This window comes from Stigmatopora argus, chromosome 13 (assembly GCF_051989625.1).
Source record: "Stigmatopora argus isolate UIUO_Sarg chromosome 13, RoL_Sarg_1.0, whole genome shotgun sequence".
In the NCBI taxonomy this organism is placed as follows: Eukaryota; Metazoa; Chordata; class Actinopteri; order Syngnathiformes; family Syngnathidae; genus Stigmatopora; species Stigmatopora argus.
The window spans coordinates 13,092,183-13,115,090 of NC_135399.1; the positions used below are offsets into that span (position 1 = coordinate 13,092,183).

General features: G+C 38.9%; 1 protein-coding gene across 4 annotated transcripts in view; it reads left to right on the forward strand.

Moving 5' to 3' along the window:
- asic4a (acid-sensing (proton-gated) ion channel family member 4a) overlaps positions 1-22,908 on the forward strand; it is a 121,313-nt gene that overhangs the window by 81,698 nt on the left and 16,707 nt on the right. The window lies entirely within an intron of this gene.

Consider the following 22,908-nt stretch of genomic DNA (forward strand, 5'->3'; position numbering starts at 1 on the left):
TAAATCAAATCGTTAACTCATCAAATCCTTATGAGGGTGATAAAAGTCCAATCTATATCTGAACAGGGGGACCTAGCAGAGTTAATCATGTTACAGTACCATTTTCTGTCTGTTCTAAAGTCCACCGGGAAAAAAATTAAATGCTCTATTTTAGCAGAGCTTTGACTTTGCTTTTCAAACATGGTAAATGTCTGTTAACCCAGATTTTAGTTTTTAAATATTTGCCTGGCTGCCGAGACGCTGCGAGCTTGCAGTTTTCCTTTACTAGGTTTCTTCTGCATGGGGGAATAAACTCAAGATTTAAAGCAGGCAAAGTTTGTGATTGGATGATTATTTAGCATATTTCAGTCAAGGTCAAACACTCGAGCTGGTCCCCAAGTCAGACAGTCAGTGCCCCTTCAGTCACGAGAAAAGCCGATGAAAATGATTCCCCCGTGCCCGGCCGGTATAGATGAGAAGTCCCCCTTGGACACCTGCCATATTTCACAGCAAAAAATCAATCACCTGTACAAGAGGGGCTCATTTTCATCATCACCTCATTGATTTTCTCCCCAGCTAAATTTGCTTTACACCTACCAAGTGATACAGCTGCAGGCGAAGAAGATCATAGTGCATTTTAAAGAGCTTTTGTCCGCACGCTCTCGTTTTCCCTTTAGCCTTATTAGCTGACATTTAGCTGGTTGTGCTCGTACGTTGCTGACAAAAGCATTCTGTCTCTTGCTCTCACTAGATATAGGCAGACTAAGCCCTTTGCGAGATCTCTGGAGCTTTGCGGCATAATCGTCAAACAAGTGGTCAGACGGACACGTTAGATCAGAGCGAAGCAACATGTTGGGATGTTGAAGGTCAACGTTGTGTAGAAAATATTGAATAGTCATCACTCTTGAAACTCATTCAATGATAGCCTTAGATGCCAGTGAATAGACTTACAGCAAGTTATTCATTTTACCCATTCGTTGTGACTTTGCACAGAATAGTAACCAGCCACACACACTCTGTACCAGGGTGGGTTGAACCAGCCAAAAATGAGATTATTTTTTTCTTTTCAAGATTTTTAAAAATATATTTTTCTGTTCTAATGCTTATAGTAGGTTTAGTAAATCTGCTATGAATCGATCCCCATTCCCCTGAACATTCATTCATCATCCGAGTATCCGAGCAAGGATTGCAGCCTATCCCAGCTGTCTTTGGGCAAAAGGCAGACTACATCTTGGACTGGTCGCCATTCAGCCGTAGGCCCCACACAGAGACAGACAACCATTAGCACTCAGAATCATACCCCCACTGAGTGGGACTCGATCCCACGCTACCACAGCCAATTTACATCTGTACTTCAGTCGATCATTAAGATCGACCTAAACATAATTTGAACTACGATCTTAATAATTAATATTGCCTAGCCCTACTGTATACCCTTAAGAAAGACGCCACTGAATTCAAACTCATTGGAAAGTGAGCCCGCAGGCTCGAGTAAACCACAGCCCCATCATTGACTCCTAACTGAATGTTCTTAATTTATTGGACTAATTTAAATCCCCCCTTGGAAAACCCAATTTGCACTTTGCTGTACATTATTGTTTTGAAGCCTAAAGCAAAGTTATTAGAATTCCATTTTGGCTGCAACCCAACAGACCTATTTGGGAGAAAGATATTTCTCTCTCATGGTCTTAACTTTGACAAGTTTGCATTCATTTAATAGGCATTACACTTCCTCAAATGGACATGTTTCAGTCGAGACAGCTGCGCTAGTCCAATAAAGCTGTCCCTTGACTGAGCTTTTTCTACGTATACTCACAGGCCTTCCTGGATTTTTACTGTTGATGTAATCCAACGTGACATTCAAGTATGTCCACTGGAAAAGCAAACAGTTCCTCAGGGCTGAGTGCCTCTGGGAGAGGCCCTGATTTCCCAAGCTTTCCCGCGGCCACTGGTCATTTCTTGTTTCCTCAATTGGACGGCTGCAGAAGCGGCAATAGTAGACCTGTTCAGGCAGGTGTGGTGAAATGTCTGTAAGGAATTCTCCTTGTTGTCATTAACAGCAAAGGCTGGAATGAGGTTGTCCTGCATTAATTCTCAATTAGCAACAACAGGGAGATAGATTTATTCTTGACAAGATTGAGTGCAGTGAGAAAATGGACCGCTGCAGGAAAGCAGAGACTGTGGAGTCTCACAATGCAGAAAGAAAATGCCAGGCAAAATTGTTATGAACGTGTTGATTTTTGAGAAACATTTTTCTAAACATGTGTCACTCAGTCACTCACTTGTGAAAGAGTAATATTGTTTACACCACATATGACCAAAATACTTCACTAAAGAATACAAAAAAATGTCTCAAATCACTTTTTTAAGCATCATGTAGACTATGCTTAACTGTAATAAAACCAATAGGATTCCTAGCCAAAAGATTTTTTTTTTAAACACGGTGCTACCTATTCATCAACAAAGGATGCAAGTCCAGTCCTGAAATAAAAGGTGTCATGCTCAGGTACACCCAAGTATTAGAGCTTAAAAAGAACACAACAGAAACTCAAAGCTTGAAAAGTTAAATTACCAACTGAGCGTGTGGGTGTCGGCTGGGTTTTAGAAGCCTCCCCGTGGGAATAACTATGAACATAGTACTTTGCTGAAGGAGAGGAAAAAACATACTTCTTTTTCAAGGAATCACAGTTCAAAAATGAAGCACACCATTTTTTATTACAAGATACAAGAAGAATTGTACCTATTGTTTGTTTGTCAATATAGATTTGATGACTTGAAGCAATTCCCTTCTAAAGCCCTGTTTTTGTCTTCTTTCTAGAAGACTCAAAATCAGATAAAGACGCAATTAATTGGGACATTAACCTCTAACAAACTCTGTGCCATAGATGTCATTAACTCAATTAAATATTCAACGTGACTTTTGTCTTACATGGGCCCAAGATAACATGATCACGCAGGCTTTGATTCAGTGCTACTGATCCATCTTCTGAACTATGTTCAATTGGATAAAACGAGAATGTTCAAAGACAACGATGTGACACCGTGAAGCGAATACTAAGCACTTATTCAGCAGGCTTCATTTACAATACAATACTTACCTTATACGCCTGCCTCATGCCATCAAATGTGCATTAACACTCCAAAATAAAGATTTGCAATGAGGAAGGTTTTGCTTATATTAACAAATAAATAGGACTTTTTTCTATAGGTCAGGTTTTGTACATTCCAAACCCAGTCCTGTATCTTTTTCCAATTTTTACTGATCCTTATAAGAACTTCCTTGTCAGTGATTGTTAGAATTATTATGAATATTCTATATGTGTTGTAAGCATTTTTCAATAAGTAATAAGGCTATAAACCAATTCATGGAACCATGGACACTTTTCCTCCACATCGTCTCCTCAAGGCCCCACAGCTCGAGGACACATTGTTTTCACACACGCTTTTCGGCAGAACACAACGGGACTGTTTTGACGGGACTCCAGCAGAAGATGGCGATAATCGCATTATTGTTTGAAAATACGGCTTTGCTTTGTTTACCTTGAAAGCATTCCTCACACTGTTGTTTTTCTAACCAGCGAGGGTGTTATTGTACTGATTACATAACCATGTTTTTCGAGTGTCGCGATTAAATACAATGATTCAGTTACTGCAATTCAGAATGCACTGGGGGCTAAGACGACGCCACATTGTATCTCCTTGCAAGTTCGCCGCAGAGTTTGTTGAAAGATGTTTTTCCTTTTTTAATTAAATATTACTAATAATGATTTAAAAGGTTTGAATCATTATTCCAACATTTGGTCCTTCGAGTAGCCGGGGTCAACAAACCGATAGGGAATCCAGACGCTGCGGTTTAATATCTGGAGTGACCGTGCACGGCGAGAATCCCTTTTCCAGGCTGGACTATTTCTCAGCAGCGCCTGTTTTCTAATCGGTTGACGACTATCCTCTTGGTAAGCATCTTTCGACATTTCTGCCGAGTCCGCGTGTGATGGCTGCATATTGTTGACGGGTTCCGAGTGCGTGAAGGGCATCACACGCGAAGGCCTTATTTTGAGAAGTAAGGCTCGCATCCTGGGGATAGCGATTTTAAAAAACCCTGTGGATACTAGTCACTAGCAGGTAGACACGGTGTGGTCTATAAACGTCTGCCGTGTACAAAAAAAAAGGTACTACGGGGGCACACAAATCCGCTCCAAAAATGGGTAGTGGAGACAGTAAAGCGGCTATTGACGATCCAAAGATGCGTCTGCCGTGTAAAGATTGGAAATTTGTTGAAAATCAAAGCGCTACAAGGGTTAAACACCTAAACTTATGGATAAATAAATATGGATTTGCTGGCCAGCTTAATATGCATAAGATATTGATACTGCAGGATAAAATACGTGCTAAGCATGGGGGAAACCTTAGCAAAATGGAGCAGGAGGGATATAATGATACCTATTATTGGTTTATGATGGCAAGGGAACGGAGTGATGGATGCGTTAAATCGGTTGATAACGGTGGGACTGGAAACACAGAGGCTGTGTTATTCCACAGAAAAGAGGACATTAGATTTTATCACCTGAATGGGGTGGAAACGCAGCAAATTTGGATGATAGACAGGCCTACGGGCACGCTTGAACAATACGTAAATCAGGCGGTCCAGGCTGAAGAGGTTTTAAAAAAGAAAGGGAAAAGAAAGGGGGGGGCACCCTCTAACGAGGACGGGATTTTTGACCAAAATAAGGGGTGTGAACGTAAACCTTTTAACAGGGATAATGAAAAAAAATACGCAGGGAAGTTCAACAGAAATCGAGGTAACAGAGAGAAAACCTGTTGGATCTGTGGGAAAATAGGTCATATATCCCGCGATTGCCCAAATAACAGGGCCTCTAAAAGTGAAGGCAAATCGGCATGACTAGTCGGGGGGCCTGCTCAAAACGAGAAATGGATTTGAGCAGAGGGAAGTGGAACTAAATTTAGCGGAGATATTGGCACTTGATACAATTAAACCTGAAAGTTGTAAAATGGCAATTAAAATGGTTATTTCAAAGAATGAAATGGCTTATTGTGGCTTATCCTGGTGTCGTCCCCGTCTGCTAGCGGGAATATTTTGGTTAACAGAAATACAAAACAGCAAATTAAATGTTTAGCGGGGTTGCCAAAACTGCGTTTTGGTCAGACTCTAAACTTGCCGAATAAATGCTTTGATTGCGGGGGGAGCGCTCTGTTTTGATGCGGCTGAATATTACAATAATTGGCCTTGGGGGTGCTGAAGCAAACTTGAGGGCAGAAATGGGTTTTGCTATGATATAGTTGTGCTTGCAGCATATTGTGAGTATGGGGCTTGGCAAACTACGATGATATGATGATATAGTTGGATATCGGGAGAGTAATTAATTTAGTTTATTAATTTAGTCTTCTCTAAAAAATAATTGCTCACAGGAGGCACAGGAGGGGAAGCAGTGGACACAAATAAAAAGAGAGCACTTTGGAATTTGTAAACAAAAGATAAGGCTGCTGCTTCTGCAGCGAGCGTGAAGGTCACAGTCAGCGGGTAAGGGCGCGCTTCCGTTTAAACATTTCAGAATAAGAACAAAACATGGTCTGCAAGGGATGCAGTGTTCCGCGATTATCTTCGCATTTATTTTTGGGATTTAATCAGAAATGTCTTTCGAGGTGATAGAAAATCTGTTTGGCAAAGATTGATTTGGGGAAAGCTTTGGAATTGGGAATAATACTATTATTATTATTTTATTTTCTTTTTTGTGAAGTTCAAAGGGCTCTTAATTGAAGAGAGCTAGTTTTGGAGGATAAAACGATATTATTACTGTTTTTGAATGGTTGGCTGGTTAAAGAAAAATGAATGGATTTTTTTACAATATTATGGCATATTGGTTACAATTTGTGGGTCCTTTATTAAGCATTGAAAATTGTAATTAGGAAATGCCTAGTAAAAGGTGGATTTCACTAATTTAATTATTGTAGATTTTTCTTGTGGTAACAGGGAGCTATAAGAAATGGCTCTTATCTTAAGTAAACATAGTATGGGGTGATTTGCAATTTATGTCTTAGGTATTAAGGGTTATTTGGTTGTTAAAGAAATCAGACATGAAATTAACAATGCGGAAATGAGACATTTCATGGCATTCGTCCAAATTGTTAGGTAAATTGAACCTGGCTGGGGTAGATAAGATAATTGGTTAAGGATAGGCATAGTTTCCCTAGAAGAAACATGGAGCGTCTTTAGGTGCACAAAAGACTTTCCTTGTTTGACCTGAAGGGGGCGTATGCTTTGCTGTAGGTCATATTGATGACTATTGGGACGTTATTACTGTCTATTGCTTTAGGGGCATACAAATTAAGCATTGCAATTATGGGGTTAATACACCTGAATGTTACGGTGATAACGATTGGCAATAACAAGCTTAGATAAAGGGGATTATCTACAATAAATTCAGGTAGGGCCTTCCATGGTGTGAAACAAGTGATGAAATAATGTCTATGTTTTAAAAATAACATCTCCAAATTATAAAATATCAACCTTGGGGAAATGCTTTAAGTAGATGGGTTGATTAGAATGGGCAAAATTCGATAACATTGAAAGGGGGTGAGATAAAGTTTTTACAAACGGTTAAAATACAAAAAGGGGGTGTGTGTGTGTTTCAATGTGTCACAACTTTTCCGTTATTGCCTTATTGGCGAATAGAATGGGGTAAGGGGCGGTGGCAATTGAACAAATTTCTATTTTTAGATATGTGGCATGTGAATCTAATACATTAATTATCTAGTTTCTTCAGGCATCAATCTTGATGATTGGGGGAGCACTCTAAATTTCTTGATTATGAGTGCCAGCGTGGATGAGTGTCTGTCTTTTGTGTTTCAATTGGCTAGCCACCAAGATATATCAATATTCTAATATCAAGGTGGAATATTTCTGAAATCGCTGATAAGCCTTTCAAGGACGGCGGTGGCAGAGTAGGACAGAAACAAAAAAGAAAAGAATTTCGCCAAATGAAATTTTTAATTTCTGTAATGGGAAATTTTGGGAACCTGGGGGACTAAACAAAAACAAAAGACTTATCTGGGAGGGCTGCCATTTTGAGTCATGGTAAATTTCATGCCTCAAAAAAGGGGGAGGTTATATATTCAATCTATATGCAGATATATGGCAAAAACACGGGCGATTCCCCCTTATGTCAAGCTACAAAAGCTACGTATCCATTTCAAAGGATACACATGGAATATGTGTGGTACATAACAGTCCTAAAACAGATTGGGGAAACCTTGTTGCAGAAACTGGTCTAGATTGGCATGCTTGGATGACACACGTGTGCGAAAAACCATCAGGCCTTCGATAAAATTAACCCATACGGTGGGGGCATTACAAATCATAATTCAGACTGACAAATTAACTTGTGGATCTTTGTCTGACGTTTTTCCTAAGTCCATGGGTAAGAAGGTCGTCGGAGATGGAAACACCCGGATCCGCCATAGTAAAATTAAAATCTGAGATGACCAGAGAATTCATTTCTGCAACGGGGAGTTCCCAAACGGGAGGCGGTAAGAAATAATTGGTTATTGTTGATGGAAAATGCAGCTATTATAAATCAAACCTGTATCAAACCTGTATAACATGTATGGGGGGGCCGACCTCTCTTAAGAGTGGTACCCGCGCAAATTACCCCTGATTGTGTAAAGGAGATAATGCAAAATTTTTAGTGTTATATAAAGGTCTCATACTACAAGTTCTGTTTAGAAGTGTTACACAAAAGAGGAAATAATTTATAATTAGAATTATACCAATATTTATTACAATAATTTATACCAATTATTGTGGCATAAAGGCTCATTGAACTGTACTCATATATTGATCTTGGATTGAATCGAATTTTGCCAGACTGTAATATCTGTACATACTGTATCGTTTTTCAAAGAATTGATATTGACAAAAGATGTAAGCCCAAAATGTATGAAATGGAATAATGTCTACCCAGTTACAACGGCAGCAAAGGACAAGCCTAACTTTTCAACACATGTCGCGTTTAATCATTTTACCTGCTTAGTCCTCACAGGGCACGGACCGGCACTGGGAGCGATAAATGTGACGTGGTGTGCCCACGTCCTAAAACAGACTACACCCCTGATTCCACGTTCTGACCTATGGTGGTGGTGGGGTCAAAACAAATTATACGACTCCTGCCAAAATGACAGCAGGACTTTGTGCCTTGGTCTCACTGCTATTACCAGTGTCTGTTTTTCCATCTACAGTAGAGGAGATACAATTGGCTGCACAGAAATCCGGTATGATGGCGGGCCCCTCGCGACGGCGTCGCATGGAGAGGGTGATACATTGATGCGATTGGCATCCACGAGGATGAGTATAAGTTGGCTAATCAGATCGCAGCAGGTTAGGAGTATATTTTTCTTTTAATTACTCCAAACAAAAATGTTGATTGGATAAATTACCTGCATCACAATGTCCAAGAACTTGGAAATTATACTGAACAGGGATTTGTGGCGATAAAGGAACAACTGGCAGCCACTAGTCTGACGGCGTTCCAGGATCGTGCAGCGGTTGAAATGCTTCTTGAAGGAGCAGGGGGCGTATGCAACGTTTGAAAATGTTGCACTCAACAACACGCCCCCCACTGGGTCCCACACCAGGGCCAACGATGGCCTGCAGACCCTAAACCGCAAGATGAAAAAGCATCCTGGAGTAGAATAATGTCCGCTGACAGATTTGTGGCCTCACTAATAATGATTTGGCCTAATTTGTGGTAGCCCTTTTTGCTACGATTTTGACATTATGTGGGTGTTGTATTATTCCCTGCTTAAGATCTTTGATGAGCCGACTTATAACCACTGCGATTGCCCCTACAAATTCCAAATTGCATGAATTATATCTCCTACTGAAGTGCTGACACTAACAGTGAATTCCAAGAGCATGGTAATTACGAGGATGGATTGGACGAAAATGATCTTATTTTCTGCCGAACGAGTAGAGCCTAAGCGGGTAAAATTAAAACAGCCAACGGTGATATCCCTCTTATTTTGAATTTGTCATAAAATGAATAACAAACATATAGTAAAAGGAGGGAATGTTAGAATTATTATGAATATTCTATATGTGTTGTAAGCATTTTTCAATAAGTAATAAGGCTATAAACCAATTCATGGAACCATGGACACTTTTCCTCCACATCGTCTCCTCAAGGCCCCACAGCTCGAGGACACATTGTTTTCACACACGCTTTTCGGCAGAACACAACGGGACTGTTTTGACGGGACTCCAGCAGAAGATGGCGATAATCGCATTATTGTTTGAAAATACGGCTTTGCTTTGTTTACCTTGAAAGCATTCCTCACACTGTTGTTTTTCTAACCAGCGAGGGTGTTATTGTACTGATTACATAACCATGTTTTTCGAGTGTCGCGATTAAATACAATGATTCAGTTACTGCAATTCAGAATGCACTGGGGGCTAAGACGACGCCACATTGTATCTCCTTGCAAGTTCGCCGCAGAGTTTGTTGAAAGATGTTTTTCCTTTTTTAATTAAATATTACTAATAATGATTTAAAAGGTTTGAATCATTATTCAAACCTTTGAGCAGTCTCATCCTCAAGCGATCTATGGATTTTAAAGATTATCTTTTCCAAGCTAATCAAGGTCAGGATCTGATGATGCACCACATTCATGTTGTGCATGTCAGCACTTACCCAAGTAATAAATGATTGTCTTTTCACAGCAAAAATGCTCTCTATTTCCCTCCGTCTCCAACTTTTGAGAAAAACTACCACCATAAAAGAGGCTCTTTGATGGCCCAAGACAAATGAAACACAGAATATACTCGTAAAGTTGTGATATTACAAGATTGATGTCATTTTTCAACAAAGTCTAAGGTTTACAGAGATAAACCAATATCGCTACACCCCCAAAAATGCATTCTCATACCCCAAAAATATCTGATTATGAAAAAACCAGCACACCACAAAAATATCTTAAACTAAAGACAAAAGGGAAAAAGATAAATATGTTTATATGAAATAAATTAGGAACTTATGGAGTTAAATCAAGATGTGAAATAAAGTCAGTTAAAATGAGGATTAGGGCTAACCCTAAAGTGCCAAAATAATCCATTCCCAATTCAATTCAATTCAAATTCAATTCAAAATTAAAAAGCATTTATTGTAGTAGAAGTGAAATACAACAGAAACATACTTGGACCGCTACTCATTTCTATACCATTGGAGGGAGCACACGTACTACACTTCAAGAATTACTGACCTATTGCTCAGATTTGCTCGATTTACTTTGCATAAACACAGCATACAGCTTCCAGCAAAGCAATGTATACATAATGTTGCTCATAACCCAATACACAACAAAAAGCAATAACATGAATGTCGAAAAGAGTTTTATTATCTACAATCCTGTTAAATGCATTTATTTTATGTACAAATGGATTTTCCGTTCATTGTTTTTCGGGGCCCGGGGCTTATATGCGGCTCTCAGGCAATTCGCAGCAATCTTGATATGGAGACTGGCATTGAAAGGTCAATAGCTTTGACTTTAAAAAAAGTAAAAAAAATTCCCACCTGTGCGTAAATGTTTAACAACTTTTCCATCTTTGTTAATACATGTTTTCACACTGCTTTTTTCTTTTCTTTTCTTATACAAGATTGATGCGAGATAAATGTGTAATCATAGAATAATGACCCATATTTCCACCATGCAGTTATTCCTTAGTTATATATGTATGAGATGCACCTTTCATTTATACTCACTATTTGTCTCTTCATTGACATTATGCAAAACACAAGGCAGCTTTAGTGGTTTAAAGCACATCGAACTCAAGGTCAGGGAAGCAACTCGATTCACCAATCCTACGCTGTCAGCCACTCTCTCCTAAATAAATCAAGAGGTAACATTCCGGTTACGTACACGTATAATTTTGATTGACAGATGAAGCCAACTGGAGGACATTTTCCATATGCTGCACTTTTCTGTATAGCAGAGTGATGTAGTAAACAAAATGAGCAGAAAAGGTCCAAATAAGAGTCATTCCAGAATTGGAGGATGTTATACATCCCACATTTGAATTTTAAACCGGACAGGAAACTATTTTGAATCTGAATTTTGAAGCAATAATCTCCACCAATTCTAGAATGGCTCACTTTCTGGAGGGCTATTTCTCCACAAATAGCCATGCTATCAAAATATTCGGAGTGTCCATGGAGAATTTGTGTTTTATTTCTCTGCCGCCTTGGGGTTGTTGACATCTGATCCCATTGCCAGTTCTCATCAGATTGCTGGCAAACGAGTCGCGGCGTTCAACGTTCGCTGCTCCGTAACATAGCAATTGATGTTGTCAGCGCGCGATCCCAACGGATGTACAAAATCGGCACCTTCTAACTTCCTGCATCTGTTACAATGGCACATGACGGTTAAGCGTGGGATGCAGGATACAGGAGGCCCAGCCATCCTCCCAACCGCCTCGTGCTGAATGATGTCACAGTGTCGGGGTGCTGGATGTCGAAGAAGAGCACAAAGGCAGCGGGCGGCAGAGATAAACCCCTCCACTCCCCCACCAACCGCAGATTAAACAGCAGGATTAACCTCGCTACTTCGCCAGCACCACCACGGTGTCTTTCACCCCCTTATCTGGCCCTACCTCCTCCTCCGTTCCTCCTCCAACATTTGCCACCATATATTTGTACAGCTGTCATGCAGTTGGGGGGAAATTGCTTTCTCGGCCTGTGTGGCTTTGCTCTGCCATTTTCAATTGAAATATAACAAAATCCAACTAGGAATGCCAGAAGAAACTTTTTCCCCCACCCCAAAAAAATGCACCTTTATGTTTGTCCCAGGTTGAGACTTGAAATAACTCATCTTTATCATTACATTTTCTCCATTCTGTCAGTACATACCCATTCTTTCCTTAAACTTGCCACTTTTAATAGGTTGATGTTTTAGGTTGTTTTTTTTTTTGATTTAGGCCAGAATCATAATTTGGGAAAAAAGATAAAGTTCAGCACGGAAGCAGTGTTTATTTCTTCCTCTAATGTTCAAGATATAAGCCGCTAACTTGTGACAACATAGCCAGGTATCAGAGTTAATGTAATGAAATCGAAAACATGAGTGTATGTTCAACAGCTTTACCTAAATGAAATGAAATACATTTCCATAATTCCAAAGCTTTTATACAGAAGGCGATACATTTGAAATATTTGCCTTAAGGCAATGCAGCACAGTCTGCAACCAAGGTCAAATAAATACATTTTTCTCATCCACCCTTTGTGTAACAGAATATTTTTACTCTGTACACACAGAAAAAATGAATAATACATAGAATTACAAGATCCATACATCCAGTTATTTGGATCATCATCATTAAAGAATTTACATTAGAAACAAAAAAAATCCTCACTTATTTCTTTAATGTAAATTCAGACATTAAGTGGCTCAGCATGAAAATCTAACTGAAGAGAATTATTTTTTTTCTTCCAAATACTTCCCAGTGTTGTCCACTCCGTCGTTTAATTTGACCATTTCATGTCATAAATTCCTTTGTCTTCAAGTAATCATGGCAAGCGTTACATCACAGATAGCGAGAGCTCGGCCCCTCCTCCAAGCTCCCAAAGCATTAAATTAGCATGGCATCCTTATGTGTTCTCTCGCTGTGATAAGAGCTATTGGCCAAGAGTGCTATGACATTCCATTGATCCAGAAAATTGCTGAAGAGCCAGCCTTGAAATTAGTTTAAATTGCTGAATCAGAAATGTTATCCTGGATTCTGGCAAGGCCAGCGTAAACCCTATGCGTCTAATCCCTCCGCTGATGTGAAAAGTTGTCCTGGATCGCGAGGCCCGTCGCCACGACCGGTGGGTTAATTTAGACTCGCCGTGACACAGGAACACACACGCGAAAGGGATTTCACCAAGTAGCGGAACGTGACCTCGGTGCGAATTTGCTTTGTCTTTGGGAAGTTCCCTTGAAATCTATTGTGGTCTCGTGCTTTTCAATTCAATTACAGGCCAACTCTTGACTCTGTGACATTTTCGTATTTCGTCCTCTTTTAGCTGTGACTTGAGCCATAAATCTGAGCTTTGATCCACGGTTCACAGATTTGAATAACAGGCTTCCCATCAATCAGACGCCTTGTTTTATCTTCTCTTGGATGCTTCTAAAATTGCAGCGTTTGATGGAGAGAGCACAGGAGTGGCATCTCTAAACACCGCCAATGTAGAATAAGCTCCATTAAGAGCATCAGTGAAGTGAATGCAGGATTCAGGTCAAATATGCTCAGTCACAGATATAATCGTGTCTCTGTCTAAAAGGATTGAGAACAGCATGTAGCATTCCTAGAGACGATGTCATCTCTGAGGAACATCATTTCTTTGAAGGGGCTATTTTGGAGTCAGTTTGCCCTAATGCAGGGTCTATTTATTTACCTATCCGTCTCTGCGGGTTGCGAGCTAATTAGCTTTGCCCTAAAGGTATTTATCTGTGTGGGTGGCTAGCTACCTTTGCCCGAATGCGTGGTCTTCATTCCTAATTATCTGTCTTTGTAGCTGGCAAATCAGCTGCCTGACTAGCTACTGAAAGACTCATGGAAAGAGAAACTTGAGCTTTCTGGTTGTATTTTGGTTGAATGGAATCTTTCAAGTCATTCACTACCATTAAAAATGACAAGATTGCAATGTATTTATCACATGATACAATAGTAAGCCTAACGCCTTGTATTTTCTCATATCACAACTATTTTCTGGCAGTTTGGATCGGACTTTTATTAATTGAGGATATTGGATGATAATTTTGAGGTTTTTTTACTTTTCAAATTTACTTCATGTGGTTAAAATTTTCTAAATAGATAAATAATTGTTTTTCTCTGGTCATATCGGCTACAAAAGGAGAAATAGTTACTATGATCTTATGCAGAATACGTTGTATGGAGGTTATTCGACATCATGGAAATTGAAGAAAAGTTGTGCTTTAACACAACTTGGTGGAACATTTGCTGTCGCTCTGCTGACCTTGAAAGGCACCGAATGTTTATTTCGTTGTCCTGAGACCCTGCTCAACGTGAGTACGGGGTTAGGAAATCTAGAACCTTGGTTGCCTTGGTAACCAAATGTGCTTTTGATAGACTAAAGAGAGGAAGGTTTTCTTTGAGGTCTAATGAAGGATGCCAAAGACATATCTTTCACCCTGTATAAACTACAATAGCAATACAAAGCGGACCCATCTACCCACACACTTTTTACGAGGCCACAACTAGAAAGTTCTGTTTTTTAGCCTCACAACAACCTTTCAAAGACACAAGCAGGGAAAAAAAAAAGTATTTTATCTGCCACTTTGACGGAGACCTTTGCACAACCCGTGTTTGTTTACCACACGTGCCAATGTCAGCAAAAGCCGAACTAGGCTTTAGAGTTCCTCTCTTCTGGCTGTAGAAGAAAAAAAAGTTGAACTTTAAGTGGGTGAAGCTTTAAGTATCGTGCATAATCCCCTTTACTTCTGACAGGAATAAGAAATTTGCCCCTAAGAACACTCCACAGATTTTTAGGTTAGTGTGTGAAAATCCAGAAGGATAAGAGATTGCCCCAGTGGATACAGGCGGATTAGTGTATCTATTGATTTGTGTCATCTTGAGGAGCAACGCAGTATATTACAAGCACATTAGGAGACTGTAACTCTGCACATTAAAATGTGAAGTGCAGGCAATGAACACTTCAAACGGCTTCTTTGCCACTTGGTGAGCTCTTCCTGTCAAGTTTGAACTCGAAGTCAATTGAGGACTTTCCATGAAAGTCAATAATCAAGATAGAAGAGGGTCGACGTTCATATCGTTGAGAATAGATCAGGCAACTGCCAAGGCGCTACGCGAGCTCTCGGAGTACTTTCCGATAAAAGGGTCATCCAACTGAGATTTTTATGAAGCGGCTACTGGTCGTTTTATTAGGTCTCGTTGACTCATTCACCGCTACTGACAGTGATGGGCGTTGAATCCGCCGATTCAACTAGGATGGCTGACATTCACTGATTATTTTTCACAGTATAAAATAGTGTTTCATTGTTAAAATATCTCTGCCACCAACCCCAGTCAAATAGGATTGGACATCAATCACCGTCAATGTTCTTTTTGTAATCAATCAGTTGTCAATTAGTCCATTCCTTGTGGTCGCCCTTACTTCACGTGTGAAATTGAACAAACTATATTGATCGTTATCTGCCTTTTCAAATGGATTGGATGTCTATCGCTCTAAACGGTAGCCAATGTGTTACGAACCAGCTAATCGTCTCTTTATTAGGTCTCATTAAAAAATTGTCACTAGTTACTTTATTAAAACTGCCCATAGAAGTTATAGGGAATTAAAAATGTTATACAGTTGGACGTTACAAGCCCCACATACTGTTTGGCTTTATTGCAACGATAAATTTAAGGTAATTTCTTCATTCTGGGCGTATAAAAAGATCTCCGAGTTTATTTTTCTATTTGAAGGTGAGTTATATAGACATCTCCATCACTACCACCATCTGCGCACGCCCCACTCAGGGACGATAAATAAATGCGTGCTGTCCTAGTCAAAACCTTATAGAGTGAATATCTCATTTTTTTGCCAAGTACCATTACAAAAGGAAAAGAAAGCAAGTATGTTTGGTTTCATTCAGCAAAGCTGCTCTGTCGTTAAATAGTTGCTGTGCCAGGATCTCCTGGGAAATTAAAAACATATTGTGCAACAATTTCCCTGTGACTCGGGGCGTCTCTGGGGAGAATACTTTTCAAATTTCTAATAAAGGAGATGTGAAATTACAGTGAGGGGACCTGGCATTAATTAAAGTGGGAATTTCGGAGAGGTCAACTCCTTATATTTATCTGTTTACACCCATGGTTCAGTCGTGTGTAAAGACTGCTTGGTGTATTGAGGTCAATGCTCAGAGGTGAAACAAATGTGTGGACAGTCGCGAGTATGATACTCAAATGATTTATCTTATAATAAATACAATGCATAAGGGGATAGTGTACAATGTGTAAAACTGCGTTCACACCAAAGTTAAAGCGGCACGCTACAACACCTTGCTCGCACTAAGACCATTTCCAAACGCAGTTTTACATATGTTCAGATAGACGTAGGGCGGAGCTTCTCTTTTTTATAAGGAACAAATTTGGCGGCATCGTTTCATAAACAACAATGGCGGCTTAAGTTGGAATAAACTTTTTAATTTTACATTACGATGCAAATTATTTTCCAAGTTTGCATATCATACTAACATTAAGAAAAAGCATATAAAATCCAAATGTCAGTGGGTTGTCTTTGTTAAAAGTGCACTGATTTCCCCAATTTTCACATTGCACTGATAGGCAGTTAGTATTTAATTCTATAATCTTAACATTCTCAGCTAATTTGTGGATTTAACATTCTAGTGGCTGTGTTTGCGGCTTATAATGAGTCGCTTGGATGCACAAGATTATTTCTACTGCCACAACCCCACACACTCTTTGCTTGTAGTATAAAAGCACCATTAGTGTTGTGTCCCGGTGCAGAAAACAGTCCGTGATACTAAAGCAGCTGCTAATGGCCCCCTTCTGCAGCTCTAAACTGTCGACTGTTGGCAGGCATACAAGTGACCACATATTATTTTTTTGCGTTTTTTTTCTTCTTTTTTTTCTTAGTGAGAGAAGCTTTGAAAAAACAAAAGGTAATAAAGGTACCATCAGTGGTAGACAGCCTCTCTTTAGAGCTGGATGTGTCAATCTCATCATTGATGTGAAGCACATTGGAGTTGTGGTTTCCTTTAAAGGGGAAATTTTGCCAACCGAATTAATATCACATAAAATTAAGAGATTGAAGTAATCTTGGGAGAAAAAGTCATAAAATTCTAAGAATAAAATCAAGTTGTTCGGGGTAAGTGGACTTTACCCTTTGGCGACGTAAGGTTGGTGTGAGAAGTCAGATAGTAAAGTACTTTTTTGTGTTTCTTTGATTCCTGTTGCTAAAACTTTGTATTGTAAACATAGGCTACACAGCTTTTAAATTATAAGATTTTCAACATTTTAAGTCTAAGTGATATGTTAATTTTTTCAACAAGCAGTGATGATGTGTTAAACAGCTTTGAGAGGAAGGTCCCAAATGGATTTATTGAACCAATGGTACAACTTGAAATAATTAGGGTCTCCCGAGGTTAAATCATAACACTTGTACTGCTGTTCCCTTGATCTCTCCTACAAGATCAATTTATTTCAAGAGTTTTGTTAAGCGTCCAATAATTCCTCCCTTTACTTACATGCTCTTCTTGCAATTTAGTCTCATGACTGGTGAATATATTGCAGTCAAATTAGGAACGTTTTCAACAGAAGCCTTTTCTTCTCAATTTCTTATTATTATTTTTTTCAAAATATAATATATAATAAATGACACAAAACATTTACATAAATATTTTGGATGGAAAAAAAAGAAACTTTAAGACAGCTGCAGCAGTCAAACTCGATCAGGCGAACTTTTCCCAACAGCTTGGTGAACAATAGTAAAAAGATCCCAAGTAGGATTGATGGATAGTCCCTCCTAACTTTTCTTACTATTTGTTTTCATCTGTTTAAAAAAACAAAAAAATGACCCTTCAAAAAGTAAGGAATTTGGTGTTTTGGAGCATGCTGGAGGAAGACAAGCTAGCTTGGGTAATCCTTCACCGTTGCTTTTTCTCCGACTTTTGTGAGCACCAAAGCAACCCTTCACACATCAATACAACGTTTCTATCCCCTTTGGGTAGGTTGACTTGATGACTTTCCATCTCACTATGAGGGCTAGCTGGCTGAGATGGAAGTGCCATGAGAATACCCTGACATTGATTTCTTCATTTCACTGTGCTCACTGATGTATTGACTGCAATGTTGATCAGGCCAAGTGAAGTTAAGAGACAACGGATAGAAATTCAACAACAGAAAAGTCACAGGCTATATCCCCAGTGGGATTAAATTGCTGATGTTGGCGTGTGGACAAAATAGTCTGATCTTTTAAGGCATAGGTGATGAATAACATGCATCGATTCTGTGTTTTTTTTACTGAAATAAAATTTCACTCAAATGAGATAATATTGTAAAGCATTGTTACCCATTTAACATAAATGTAAAACAAAAAATAAATTATTTTTTATGGTCCATGTTTGATTTGCATTTAAAAACAAACATAGGTAAAATAATGATAATAAAATAACCTTTATTTTTATTAATGAATAATGATGATTATTACAAGTATAGTAGTTATAATAAGTTAACAGTTTTTAAATAACTTGATATTAAATTTAAAAAGAGAATGAATACAGTTTTTTTCTAGTTTGTTTTCCCTTTAAAAAGAAGCTAATAAAACAATACTATTGCTAAATAAATAAGACGAAATTGCCTATTCAGGGGCTCAAAAAACAGGAATTGGAAAAACAGTTGAACTCATCCACTGCAATTTACAGTGATAAATATCAAATCAATTTCCACTGGGATGGCTGGCATTGAGATTATGCAGTCACTGCAAATTCTGCTAGCCCTCCCAGTCAAAATGGATTGGACGTCTAGCCTCATCAAAGGCAGCCATGGAGTGAATTGACTATGAAAATAGGTGAATTTCATAATCGATCACTTTTGAATTAGTCGATTAATTGTGCCGGCCATAAATGTATCGTTATCTGCCTGTTTCTCCAAAATTTGACTATGTGACAATTGCTCAGACACTTGCGTTTGTTCAGACAGTTAGCAAAATCAGCCTTGGGTTGGCAAAACTTCAGACCGTTACCTTCACACCTCTAAAACCGTTACAACTAAACCGTGGAATTTTGTAGTCATTAGCACATGCTAATGAGGAACCCCGCACGCAATCTCAATAACCAGCAGTTGTCTGATGTCTACTGAGGTGTATTTTTCTTGTCGCCATATCTTTCTGCTTGTTGTTATAGCGTGCCTCCAATAAAATAAACATGCTCCGTTCCTGACATCTGTCGAGGCAAATTATAAATCTCCGGAAGAGTTGCGGAAAGCACACTTAGTCTTTAGAGTAAAGCTTTTGTTGTAATAAGTCATGTGTTATGATTTACTTGGAGAACATTGGCTCGTATAAGAACAAGCTCGAGGAAGCAGAACGGAACACCTGCGAGCTCCATGACAACTTAAAGAGGAAAACGAAACCCCCCTTATTATGAGAATGAAAATGCACGATGCCGTTAAGAGTTTAAAGAGGAAATCTTAAGGGAAAATGTACTTTTTATTTACCCTTATAAAAATGCAAATATTTCTTTGAAAGATCCGTCAGAGATGACAAACGTTCAGCGGTGTAATTTGGTGCCGTTACCAGATTTTAATGACCGCGGAATGGTCACGGAAGGCATTCCATTCGTCTGTCAAAAGCCGTAGAATTGCAATAGATGTCCAAATGGAAAGCAGCCGCCATCTCAGGAGCTCAACACAAGGTCAAATTTAAGGCTCACAACTCTGAAATGGATTTGACAGAGATTCATTTAAACGGAGCAAAGCACACGTTACAAATCCAGGCCGGCTGATGTTCTTTAACATTTTAAAGGCAAATCAAAAATGCAGCCGTGACAGCATGAAAATAAACACATCCATCTCTTTTTCTTACCCGCGTCAAAACACACACAAACATTCAGCGGAATTTGAATCAGTAAACAACAACAGCAAAAAGTTGTCTATTAAATCTTAAACCTACTTATTGTTAACATACAAATGAAGTACCTTAAAGCTGCGACAGACTTTCTGCATTGCTAAAATCTCAATGCATACCACTAGTTGAAAAGCTTCTAATTTTATTTTTTTTTCATCTGTATTTACAATATAAAGTCATTCTCAAGTTTTATCAGTTTTTGACCACCTCAATTAATCTACCGCTTCCATATATCAAGTATCTTCAATGACAGCCTTTGTTGTGTTGTATTGTGAAATTAGGGATAGAGAAAAGCATATGTTTAAAGCATTTGTTCATATATCACATTTAGGAACTACAATTCCATTTTTTATTCAGATTTAGGGCCATTGGTGGCCATCTTTCCCACTTCAAATGCATTGGATTTCTATCGCTATCAATAGTAGCCAATAAGATAAGAAATGTGGTCATTCATACAAATTTGAGCTTAGAGAAAGACGACCATGGGAGATTTTCAATTTTGTTTAGATCTCTGTGTCTTCTTTAAATATATACATGTTTTTGATGCATGTGCAGTTGGTGTCATTAGGCCAAATAGGTTCCATTTAACCTTCGACCAAACAGCCATGGAATTTGGCGACGCCCAGCTCTGTTTAATGCTCTGTGAGGGATAGGCTTAGGCTCTAAACAGGCTTTTAAGCATCCATTCGCCGAGAATGAAAAAAACAAAGCTGCTCAAGTCCCTGTCCTCATGAATCTTCGATGCGTTCCAGAAAAAAATGTTATTTCTGAAAAGGAAACATCGAGATAAGTAAGGTTATCAGCAGTTACAGCATGTGTGTGCACTTATTGCACCATCTTGTGAATGAAGCAAGTGTTGCAAGTTGATGGACAACTTGGGACGAATAAATGTTCACCATGTACCGGAGTAGGCTTTTTGAAATGAATCACTTATCATTTAAAGCAGGAAAGCTTTAACCAGGTTTTGTCCGTTTTTTTTCTCCACTGCCCGCTTTCAGAAAAATCTAAACATGTCAAGGCCAACCAAAAAAGAGCAACTTTTTAAAATTGATTTTTAAATATTACTCATTGGTTGCCATTGATTTCAATAGTCCATTAACCAAAATCAAACAAAATATGATGATTCAATGCCAGGCCTTGTCCAGTGATGGCAAAGATGTAAAGTAAATCACGACCACGATAGTTCTTTATGTATTTTTTTAATTAATTAAAATAATTGGAAATAATGGAGAGGCACTGTAACCACCAGAAAGCCCTTTTGAATGATGTCATCATTGTGGGAACCAGTAAGAATCTGAAGTTTATTATAAGCAACCGTTAGGTGATACCTCAAACCACCTCCTCCGTTTGGAGACAGCTTTTCTAGTTTGACATAGACATATGGAGAAAGAGATGACAAATGAATGATTGATTGGTATGTGGGATGGCCACACCTGGCAACAACATCCCTGCTCTTTGTTCAGGACCCTCTGAGGCGTAAATAGAAGCACTCATCGCCTAATAATTAAAGGGAAAAGGCGACAGCCAGTAGAAAAGACATTGACAGCTTGACTGTCTAGGTACATTGCTTGCTGACGCGCTATATTCATATAGTGAAAAGGCGGACGTGTGAAACGGGAACACGCCTGCGCATATCATGCTTTTAAACCATGACAATATTAACAGTCGACAATAACGTTTTCATCTGCTACCAGTGACCGAGATCCAGTTTAGAGCCGAAATGTGTAAAACGAGATCGGTTTTACAAAAATCGTACAATCCTGTGCTAAAGTTGTTATACGGCGTACACAATTTGGAAAGATAAAAAAGTATCAAATACAGGGAAAAACGTATAGGTTGACAGGTTATGGTCACACTCCATGTTAGCCGATGTACTGTGGAAAAAAAAAAAAACATTTCCCATAATGCCTCTGATTACGGAAACTTTATTTTAGGTTTGGTCGGACCAAAGAGGGCAGGTGTGATTATGCCTACAGATTCGACTCATCAGTGAATTGAACATATATGTTTCTAGAATGTCGAAGTATTGAGTTAATACTCAAACTCAGAACACATACTAATCAAATGTCCAGCATGTTGATGTTGAATCCGAAGATCGGTTATAGGGCGCTGCTCAACTCAAGTCCACATTCAATATTATTTATGCACGCCTGTGTATCTCTCATACCCCTAAGGCTCGCCACATGTTGTACTGATAAATGCGAAGCACAGATAGCATATCAACCACTCCACTCCAGACATTTCATCCCCATTTAGACATTATGTGGCCACGTTCCAACAGAGCTGTTTCGGCCCCGAAAAGTCATGAAAAAACAACCGATTAGATGTCTTGGTTCCGAAGAAAAATAAATAAAAAGGATGCTGTGGGAACCGTGTAATGTTTTTTAAAATATTGTCAGTGAGTGCCACAGTAGATGCGGTGAGTTATTGCAACCTTAGAAAATGAAATCCTGCGTAAATGACAGAGGTTCCTTGATTAAACGCGAATATGAGACTGACCGCGGACAAAGAAAGTCAAACAGTAGACAAGTGCATAAAGAAGGATGATTCAGCTGCAGGTTTCTCCTCGTTGCCCATCCCCTGACAGACTCATCAAACAGCGAAGGGCAAGTTAAGGTGAAGCTTAAAAAGGCAAACAGCCATTTCTCAGGTATGGTAATGTGTTCTTTGCTTTCTTTAGAGACATTTGTTGAAACACTCCGTGTCAATGTACTTCACCCATACCTCTTCAGTGCCATCGCCTGAAGCTGTGGTGAGGAATAAACAGTCATACTCCACCTGAAATAGCACAGGACGATAAATAATGACAGTTTACACGAAGCTGCAGTTTGAGTCTGGATATAGTGAGCTATAAACATTGACAAAACTATCGGGAAAGGAAATTGACTTTTTTTTTGTTGAGATCATGCTCACTGAGAAAAGTAATCCCATAATTGTTGGACTTAAAGTATTATTTCCCCTTTAATTAAAATTTGAATAATGACAAAGGTGAATAATTTTGATTTAATTATTTTATGCCTTCATTTTTTTTAGTTGTCTTTTGCCCAAAGTCAGCAGGTGTTGAAAATAGATGGATTCATTATTTTTCTTCTGAAATTTAACAGTCAGAATGATATTTGTATCGTAGTTTGTTGTTAATTTTCTGTTTTTAAAAGTACAATATAACCTAGAAATTCTAATTAGTTTGCCACTTGTATACATCCAATCCATTTGAACTTGGATAGCAAATGAGCAGTGCTGCCATCCCTCCGAGTTCAAATGGATTGGACATCTACCT